We start from the raw sequence: 11,050 nt of genomic DNA, 5'->3' as shown, positions 1-11,050 counted from the left end.
TACTACTCTCTTTTGCAACATAAAACAATGGCTTTTGATGTAAGATACCTTTTAAAGATTTAGACACTTAGGTTTTTTTTTCTCTTTTTGGCTTTTCCCACTAACCTTCTTCAACTAAGCATTTGCCCAGTTTTTGCTCTGCCTGAAATGAGAACCCCCAAACCATTGAAGACATTTTACTCATTGTTACTGTTATGATCAACATTCAAATAAAGAAATACTCAGAAAACATTTTCCTTGTTCGTTCCATATAGCGGCAATGAATCATAGACTGTCACAGTTTGAATGACTTTAGAAATCATCTAGTCCATTTAATATAATTTTCTCTAAGTCCATCCGTGAAAATCAACTACAATGTATATTGAGAAGTTAAAATAAAATAAAATTAATTAATTTTTTTTTAAAATCATCTAGTCCATTGTCATCATTTCACAGATAAGAGCCAAAGTCTCCACTAGCTAAAAACCCTGCAGAAGTCCCACAACTAATTGAGAACAGTTATAGGAATAACCATTAGGTGTGTGGAGGAGTCCTAGCTAAGGTCACATTCTCACTGAAAGCTGTTGGTCCACCTATAAAATTCCCCTCCCCCTGCCTTCTGGAAATCTTTCCTACACCCTGTCAACTTCCTTTCTCATGCACACACTCCTCACATTCTGCCCCGTCAGTCTTACACCCCTTCCTCCAATTACTGCCTTTAGCCACATTTTACTCAGTTTTCTGCTTTCTTTGTTTATGGTTTCCCTCTCAGGATCTTCCATTCCCCTCTTCCACAGCTCATACCCAAACACATATGTATGCCTCCTGAAGGAGTTTTCCTTTCCCCATCTCTCAGTGTCTATGTATGCAATCTTTAGCCCCACAGATTATTTAACCTTTTAGTTTTCCTTGTGATTTCAATAATGTGATAATAATACAGTGTGTAACTATGCAATTGTATGACATGTGTAGCTTCATGTAACCACCACCACAATCAAGATATTTAACTGTGTCATTCCCGCAAAACTTGTTCATGTTACCCTCCATGCCTGTTCCTAACCTCTTTCAATCATTAATCTATTTCCATCTCTATAGTTTTGCATACACATATTTTATCTTGTTTGTAGATTGACCTTTTTATCATTATGTAAGGTCCCTCTCTGTCTCTGATAATTTTATTTGCTTTCAAACATACTTTATCTGATATTTATATAGCCACTTCTGCCTTCTTGTGATTAATGTTTGCATGGTGTATATTTTTCCATTCCTTTACTTTCTGTGAACCTATGTTGTAATATCTCAGGTGAGTTTCTTGTAGACATCATATAGTTGGGTCATGATTTTCAATCAATTCTGCCAATTTCTTTTTTTCTGAATTCGTATATGTAGATCACTTACAGTTAATATAATAATTGATATGTTAGGGCTTAATTCTGCCATTTAATTGTTTGTTTTCTGTTTTTCTCTGTGACTTTCCTTTCTCTGTTTTACTTTTTCTGGCCTCCTGTGGGTTATTTGAACATCTTTTAGAATTCCACCTTGATTTCCCTCTCTTATCTCACTCTACTAATGTTAATGTTTTGCTAGTTTGAGTGACGTATAGAAAGCTTACCTCTCATTCTATCCCTTTATTCTTACCTGTTTATAATTGTCTCCAAAATGTCCTCTATATACATTGAGAATCAAATAAGACAATGTTATAATTCTGCTTCAAACATCAAACATGATTTAGAGAGGGCAAGAGGAGAAGACAAATATATTGTCCTTACCCATATTTTTACTCTTTCTATTGTTTTTTCTTCTTGCTTGATGTTCCAAGATTCCTTCTTTTCCCATTTCCTTTCGTCTTGGAGAACTTCCTTTAGGCATTCCTTCAGGAGAAGTCTGCTGGCAAGACAAATTCTCTTATTTTATTATTATTATTTTTTAATCTGAGAATGTCTTAATATCTTCCTCCAACATGTGATTGGCATCAATTGGCATGAATTGAATAGCTTTTCTCACTCAGATTTTGATTTTCCTGAGTTCCTGGTGTAATGAGTGATCTTTCTATTGTATCTGGACATTCTGGTTATTATTTTAGGAGACTCTTGCTCCTAATTATACCTTCTGTTTTAGCTTGTACTCATCATCTTTAGGTTTAGCATGTAGGTTCTGACCTACTCTTATGGGCTTTAGTTCCAATGATGGTTTAGTTTTGGACCTAAATGACCAATGACAGTTTTGTTTGGGATTGCATTGCCTTTATAATTCTAGTGTCCTTTGCTTTCCTGGTGTTCCTAGGGCTCCTGCTCAATTCCTACTGGTGCTGCTTCTGGGAGGTGAAGGAACATCCTAGGTCATTTTCTGCCAGAGGGCAGGAAAGGGGGTGGTAGAGAGCCAGGAGACCTGGGTCTAGGTCTCCTTACGACACTCGGTAGGGTGCCACCAGTCTGGCCTATGGGGACTTTGAAGTTGCTGCTTCAGGTAGATCTCAGCTAGCTGGTGCTCTAGGTATGGAGATGGTGTCAGGCTCCCCACTAGGTTTCCCTTGGGCTTGCCCTCTCCCAGCACTATGTGAAATAAAAGGAACACCCAGGGGACTCACGATACTGTCGTTCCTCAGGTCATGAGCTCCCTAGTCAGTCCATCTTCACAGCTTTCTGAGTCCTTTTACCACCATTTATTGAGTTATTTCCAGGGCATATAGTTGTATATAGAGGGGTAGAGCATGGACATGTGAGCCTTTGCCATCTTGTTCCAGAACTGAAAATTTCTAAGTGCTTTTAAGGATTAACTTGTCCGATGTTTGCAACTACTCGGTAGGATAATATACAATCTTCTATTTTCCACACATGATAAGTTAGGGAAGAAAAAAAATTAGAACGAATAAGACCCTTGCAAAGACACTGAGGAAGAGGAACACATAAGTGACTCACACACATGTACATGTGTGCACATGCGTGGCCAAAAAGACTGTGATTCTGAATAGATTTACAGCTATAGGAGCTACTTTAATCAAACAATACAGCAATTTGGGGTGAAAAAATAAGCTTTTAAAAGTGACTTTATTTTTATGTACTTTTTTTCCAACGTCATCACAATTCATGTTTCAGTTTTCAAAATTTTTCATGGTATTGCATGGGAAATCATACTTGGAATATTTTCCAGTTGTGTTATTTTATAATCACAATAAATAAAACAGCATTACGAATTGATTCTTCTTAACAAACAAGATGCCACTAGTTAGTAAGACCTGGGTAGTATTATCTATGTCTTTGGACATTGTATTTATTAAAAAGTGAAACTTCTGTGTTTATATTTAGAGATTTTTCTTCATATAATGGCCTTCCTAAATTTACATAGACTTATTTTTCACTCATGTCTCATATGTTGTTAAATTTCCATGTTTCAATGGGAAAATATTCTTTTGGTTTTGTATAACTAAGGAGAAGATATCCCACGTCATGAAAGAGAAGTGAAATAATCCTATTTGTATGGAAAAAAAGGAATAAAAAGGGTTGGATCAAGTCATTTTATATTCACTGCTGTGATTCTCAACTAAATGCTTGTATGTTTTTCTTTTATATTTACCATTTTCAATTAAAATAATAATCATAATGCAAATAGGAACATTGATACTTTATTTTACAGTTTGTGTAGTTCATTCACATGCATAGCTTTCATTATATTATCGTAAGTTTCCTATGATTCACAAATCAGTAAGAGTTCAGTGCTCTGGACTGTGGCATACTAGGTTAAAACACTATTTCTACCCTTTCCTAGCTGTGTGACTTTGAACAGGTCACCTAACCTCAACCTTTCTGTCCCTTAACTTCCTTATCTCTAAGGTAATACAGTTTTCAAGAAAGACTAAATGAGAAAATAAAGTAAAACAATTGGGAGAATGCCTACACATATGTATTTGTCCATTTTGTGTTGCTATAGCAGAATACCTGAGACTGGGTAATTTACAAAGAAAAGAGGTTTATTTGGCTTACGATTCTGGGACAGTTGCATCTGGCACGGGACTCAGGCTGCTTCTACTCATGGTGGAAAGTGGCAGGCTGCCCATGGGTACAAGCAGATCGCATGGAGAGAGGAAGCAAGAGAGAGAGAGGAGGTGACAGTGTCTTTTTAAAACAACCAGCTCTCACGGGAACTAATAGAGCAAGAACACACTCATTAATCCCCCCTACCCCAAGGAGAGCATTAATCCATCCACGAGGGATCCATCCCCATGACTCAAACAGCTTCCAACACTGCCACATTGGGGATCAAACTTCCACGTGAGTTTTGGCGGGGACAACACATCCAAACTCCATTAACATAATAAATACTTAATAAATGTTACTTATTGTTATCTCCATTTTATACATGAGGACCATCTGGTTTAACAGATAAGCATAGCTCACATGCAAGAAATGGATATGCAGCATATCTTATACTAATTTATTTTGTATTAAAATGAAATGAATTAATTTTTTTAAAATGCTTTTGCAGATTTGCATTTCAGAGCTAAAAAAAATAGGGAGAGCTGGTAGATAATACTGAGAAAGACATTCACTGCTTGTCACAGAGCAGTCACTTTGGAGCTCAGAATTATATTTACAACTTCCCTTTGAATATTAACATAACCCCTTAGGAAATTATGACCTCCTACATTGATAATCACCTCTTTGGGCTCGGGCAGGGATCTGCAAACTACAGACAGCAGGCCGAAATGGACCTGGGCATGTGTTTGTATGACCAATGAGCTAAAATGGTTTTTACATATGAAACTTTGTAAAAGACTTGATGATAGGAAGCACCTACTTTGAACTCCAGTTAAATGAAATGTTATCCTGCTAATAAAGAATTTCATAATTCTCATTTGCAGACATGGATTACAAAAAAATTTGAATTAATTGTGATGTTTTTAATTACATCAGTAAGACATTTCTGGAGATGTGTCTTCTCTATTATATTATATGTCTACATAATATTCTTAACTTCACCTGTTGGCTTGCAAAGCCTAAAATACTTACTCTGTAGTTCTTGACAGAAAAAAGTTTGCCGGTTTTTGCACTGAGACACTAATGTGATTCTTTGTATGAGAAAATGGCTTTTTGGCCATCAGGTAGGCATTCATTTTGAACTATATTTCCCCAATAGTCATTATGAACTGCCTGTGTTAATAACAGTTGATTTTTATCTCAAATATAAAATAGCTTGCAATCTAAAAATATTTACTTTGAGTTTATGTTAGACTAGAGTGAATTTCTTTGTAATTTTAGCCTGATATTTTGATCCTGCAGAAGGAAGATTAAGGAGCCTACAGAAGGTGTGAGGGGTTCCTGTCCCTTCCTTCCTTCCTAACACAGAAAGATTTTTTTTTCTTCTGTGAAAATCCAGGAGACGTTATTATTCTGAGTAGAGTTAAAAGCTTAGGTAACTTAAAACTATTTACAACTGTACACTTTTTCCCTCAATGGTTAAATTCTTAAAAATTTATTTTAATCTCATAAAACTATTAAAATTTTTCTCTGTATTTCCCCTTGGCCTTTTAAATGTGTTTTGTAATCTGCATCAATGAGTATTAACTATCTTTTGCTTCATTTTTCCCACTACATTTATTTTATTATCATTATGTTCTCTTTTGTTCTTGCTCCATTATCTGTCGTATTTAATGTTCAAATGTCACTTTAAACTATTCCACCCTCTTCTCTTTCAGTACATCCTTGTCTTAATTATTATTTTTTTATTATTAGCATATTCATTATTACGAATTGTGACTTTTCTTTATGCCCTTTACCCAGCCTATCCCTCCCCAAACCCCCTCCCTTCCTCCTCCCCATCTCTAGTAACCTTAGGTTTGTTCTCTCCTTCTAAAGTTCAATGAGTTGTTGTGGTCTTTTCTTTTCTTTTCTTTTCTTTTCTTCTCTCTCTGTCTCTCTGTCTTAAATGTCAGAAGGTTTAGACTTTACGCTGTAAGCAATGGACATAAGATAGGTACGTATATGACAAGAATACAATATGGGATGTGAAAAGTATTATACATAAAGCTCAGACAACATGCAATGGAAATTCAGAGGCAAATTCATCCTGTAGGAGTAATCATGGAGAGAGACCTGAAAGAGACGGTGTCTTCTCTGTTCATTCAGGCTCAGAATGAGAAAGTTCCTCATTCTGGTCACTGTTTCCTTCTTCTACTCCGTGACAACAACACCAGTTCCATGAAGCAAGAACAGTTCTACGTTCTTTCAGGACTACTCCTTTCAGCTTCTCGGGTGATTTTCCATCCACTACTTTGGAGTCATTTTCTCCCTTTACCAATTCACTTTGCTCCCTTTATTTATTTAATAACACCTGCTGTATGCTGAATACTACACTTTTGCCAATGTATATTATATGTTCTCTCTCTCTCTCTCTCTCTCTCTCTCTCTCTCTCTCTCTCTCTCTCTCTCTCTCTCTTTCTTTCTTTCTTTCTCCCCTCCCTCCCTCCCTCCTTTCTTCCTTCCTTCCTTCCTCTCTCCCTTCTTTCTTAGCACCCAGATACAAGTGAGGAAATGAAATATTTCTCTTTCTTTGTCTGGCTTATTTCACTTAACATAATTTTCTCCAGTTTCATCCATGTTGCTGCAAATGGCAGAATTTCATTCTTTTTTATGGCTAAATAGTATTCCATTTTGTATATTTACCAAATTTTCCTTGTCTTAACTATATACAGAACTTTTCATTGTGTAGTTCACTTGAATGACAGAATTTGAGAGGCAGTGTGTGACAATGTTTGTAAAATAGGTTTGGTGTTGAATTGTAGTTCTATTTCCTACTTTGCTGCTTGCTAGCTGTATGAACACGGTCAACCAAATGAATTCTTCTGAGCCTCAGTTTTCTCTACTATAAAGTGGGGATAAAAATAGCCTCTAACTCAGAGGATTGTTAAAGGAGCTAAGATATAGGAGGTGACCAGCCTATTACTTAATAATTGTATTATTTCTAATAACAGGGGAGGATTTATGGTTTGACTGGTCTAATCCCAACATTATATAAATGAGAAATCTAAGGCCAGACAATCTAAGTGGCATATCCAAAGCTATCCAAGCATTCTCTCATATCAGCAGATCAGGTTTAGAACTTTTCATTTTAATTTCTCTACACAACCATCAAGCTATTTTATTATGTCAGTGGGAAACCAATTTCACCCTTCAAAAGAGTAGATTATATTGTGGGACATACATATCACGAAACTAATTATATCCATCTGCACTCTTTTGTTCATGGAATACTGTAGGCCTGGGCAGGGCTTGATCTACTCCTCTTAAAGTATAGCTCTCAGCCCAGCCCTTCCCAGGGCTCAGTACAAGAAGTTACTTGATCACAGTAATCGTTGATGGAAATACATAATCTATCCCTATAATACAAATAAAATATTTTAGGAATTTTCACCTATGAATAGTAATAGTAATAAAGAAGTAATAATATTACCCTTTATTTAATAAGCACCTAACTGTATGTCAGGCCCTGTGCTGTTAGATTGACAGATATTATCATAATCTTCACAATAATCATAAAAAGTAGGAATCATTATTCCCATACATAGGTTGTATTAAACTGGGGGGAAAAAACAAACTACAGATATAATAAAATTTTAATTGGCTAAGACGTAATAATTAGGGCAGGTTGCAGACATAATAACTTGGAAGCTCTTTCTGCTTCTGAAGGCGATTTACTTAGAAAGTGAAACTAAGGTCTTGTTGCCTCATTGGGGCTATACATGAAGATATTTTGGTGCCCCCTAGAGGTTATCAGGAATGTGCAATTGTCAAACCCCAGGAATGAGAAGTTAAGCCAATTCAGCCAGTGCTGTTTGTCATTCTTTGCTGCTTCATTCTCCATACTAAGGTGGCTCAAATACAACCACAGAGTAGCTCTAGAGCAATGGGTCTCAAACGTTAGTGAGCATCAGAACCACTTGGAGAGCTTTTAGAATAGAGACCTCTGGCCTCCACCCCCCAGAATTTCTGATTCTGTAGTTCTGAGGTAGGGCCTGAGAATTTTCATTTCCAACTACAGTTGCTGGTGATTCTGATGCTGCTGGGACCACACTCTGAGTGGGACTCACACTGAGAGTGTGACAACCACTGACCTAGGGAATCATCACAAAGTATAAGCTATTTTCGGAAGCATGTTGGGTTTCCAGAATGGTGTGTGCAGAGAAACATGAACATCTCCTGTATGAAGGAGATAGTTCCTGATGAACTATACATTCCTTGATTTCCAAGAGTTCCAGAGGGTCCATAGATACAGTTGAGTGAAAGAGAACCAACCGAGGTTTGAGGTCAGAGAACTCAAATTCTGATTGGAGCTCTGCCACTTAATCAGCTGTGACCTGCCTGAAGATCAACTTCTGTTCGACAGTAAAATAGAAACCATCACTGTGGTTTTAACTTTATCAAATTCTTGGCACTTAGCAGGCATGAAACAAATTTTAGTTAAATCTTAACCTGTGTGATATTAGAGTTCCATATCTATATTTCCAAGTCAAACATATTGTCAGGAAAATTAGATAATTAAAGTGAACACATTTTGCAACAATGGAAAATAGCAGCACAAAGGCCGTAAAATCCATTTAATTATTCTCTAAGTTTCATGAATTTGATCATTGCCATTAGTTACCTACCTTTGTTTAAAAAAAGAAAGAGCTATAATTTTTACTTGTATTTACCTCTTTTTCATCAATTCTTTTTTCTTACTCTTCTTTCCCATATAACCCAACTTCACAACCTTTAAAAAAATTTTTTTTCAACTGTATGGGTTTGTAAGTGTCTAAATTGTTTCTAAATTATTCTAGCAACTGGATTTTTTTTTTTTTTTTTCTCAGTAGGAGACTTGAATGTTGCCTATAGTGGATTCTACTTCTGCTTAATCCAGGTCAAGATTTATGGAGACCTCATCTGGTGACAAGAGGCACCACAGAGGCTTTCTTCGGGCTGAGTTCGGTCAAAGAGAAACTCAGAACTCAACTGGAAGGAAAATAATCCAGAAAGAATTAAGGCCTAGAATTTAATGTTACTGAAGCAGGCAAGGCCTCCAACAAGCATCCTGCAATAATACTGAAGAAATAATACATTTTTTTTAAAAAATGAGAAACCTTGTCACTCATTTATAAATTTCCCTTTATTAGTTGATGACACAAAAAATTAATGTGCCTTGCCTCTCAGGAATGAGTTACAGTCTTTCTTTTTTTCTTAATGAAATCCATTAGCTGTGTCTTCTTATTTAAATTTACATCAAATTAAAATATACGTTTCTATAGTTATGTTGCCATGAATGTTGTTTTTGTGTCCCTCTTGGTTTTATACAGAAGGAACAGTGAACCAGAGAGAGAATCAAACTTGAATTCATGTCTATGAATTTCATTCATGCAATGATATCAATAATATTATTTATGAATAATTGGAAAGCTTGATATGTTCTTGCAATTAAAATACAGAATAATTATTCCATGTGGTGGATAAAGCCAAACACAAACACGGCTTGTTGCTTACAAGGTATAAAAGTTGTGAAATAAAATTAATTAGTGTAGCAATAACCATATTTTAACCATGTAATTTACTGGTATAGACTAAAAAAAAAAAAAAAATCACCGTGGGAGAGGGGATCTTTCTCAATGACAGGTGCATTTTTTTTTTTTATCTCATTTTTCTCACGAGAAAATGTGATTATAACTTCTCCTTTCTCTTTCTCAAGGAAGTTATATAACAGACCTTTAAGCTAAAATCTAGAAGGACAAATGAGTCAATAAATGTCAAATGTTTTGAAGTCTTTAACAGAACAGAGCAATAGAAATCTGTGACATTAAAATGAGTAATCCTGAGAGTTCCACTTCAGTTATTGGTTGGGTAACCTGTCTTTGAAAATGTCCTCAAAAGCACTTTAAATTTTTAAGGGTAGGCAAAAATGACATAGGTAGAGGGAGAAATTAAGAAAGGGCATTTTGGAAAATTTAAATAGGATCAGTATTAATGAGGAGATATTGGAGAGATTTCAGCTTGGGTATGTTCTTGAATTAAAGAAATCAGCTAATTATCAGGGTATCCACAATGTGCCAGGCATATTGGCAGCTGCTGTAAATAGAAAAATGCATTGGACAGGTAGATTCCCTTGCTTTCAAGGCACCTACAGATAATTTCACAAATAATTACCATACTGTGAGACTGGCATTAGGTTGGGGGCTTGTACACATTCCTTTAAAAGCTTTTTAAAGGTGGGATGGGAAGAAGAAGAACGAGGTGACGCGTTTTAAATTCCAATGGAGTCGACTCATTTAGATGTCATTTCAAATCTACAGTGACATTGGTTTTTGCCTGGGGAGTGCGAGCTGTTGCCAGACACACATCACACTAAAGAGACAAGAAAAAACAAGGAAATTCTCTTTCAAAACATAGTGGGGAAAAAATATCCAGAACAGTCCTGAAATAAAAGAAACCTTCTGGTACAACGTGCGTTGCTAGGGATTTATTTTTTCCCTCCTTCCCCGCCTCAGAGAGTAAAATCACACAGACACATTCAAGCCGTTCGAGTTTTTGAGCGTATTGTATATTCAAGACGTCAACTAACCCTGGTGTTGTCAAGTGTGTGACTAGAAAGAAAGGGTTAAGCGGAAGGGGGTGGCTTGGAGATGGGCAGGCAAGCAAGACGCCTGAAAAACACCGTTTTCCAACTTGCAAAACTCTGAACTTTTATGCTCCCCCAAATACACATGTGTGTCTGCGAACGCAGGCAGATCTATTTCGGTAGGATTCTTTTTTTTTTTTTTAATTTTAAACCATAATCTCTCTCTCTCTCTCCAAACATTGAGCAGCCCCCTTAGGATCGCGTGGCAAAAGCTGCAGCAGAGGCACTGCCCGCGCTATTTATTGATGAGCCACGTTCAAAGCCGCCCTCTCTCCCTTCTCCTGCCGCGAACGACCATCTCCGAGCCCGGGTCACCTCTGGGGACGAGGAATTGGGGGCGGGGACCTGGGAGCCTCCTTCCTCCTGCAAACTTTGCCCGGGCGTGGGAGCGGAGGCGCGAGCCGGGACGCACGGGAGCGCGCGCCGCCCGTCG

The sequence above is a fragment of the Galeopterus variegatus genome, unplaced genomic scaffold (assembly GCF_000696425.1).
Source record: "Galeopterus variegatus unplaced genomic scaffold, G_variegatus-3.0.2 Scaffold3047, whole genome shotgun sequence".
Taxonomy (NCBI): domain Eukaryota; kingdom Metazoa; phylum Chordata; class Mammalia; order Dermoptera; family Cynocephalidae; genus Galeopterus; species Galeopterus variegatus.
The sequence above is the reverse complement of the archived record's forward strand: the minus strand, read 5'-3'. Positions refer to the sequence as shown.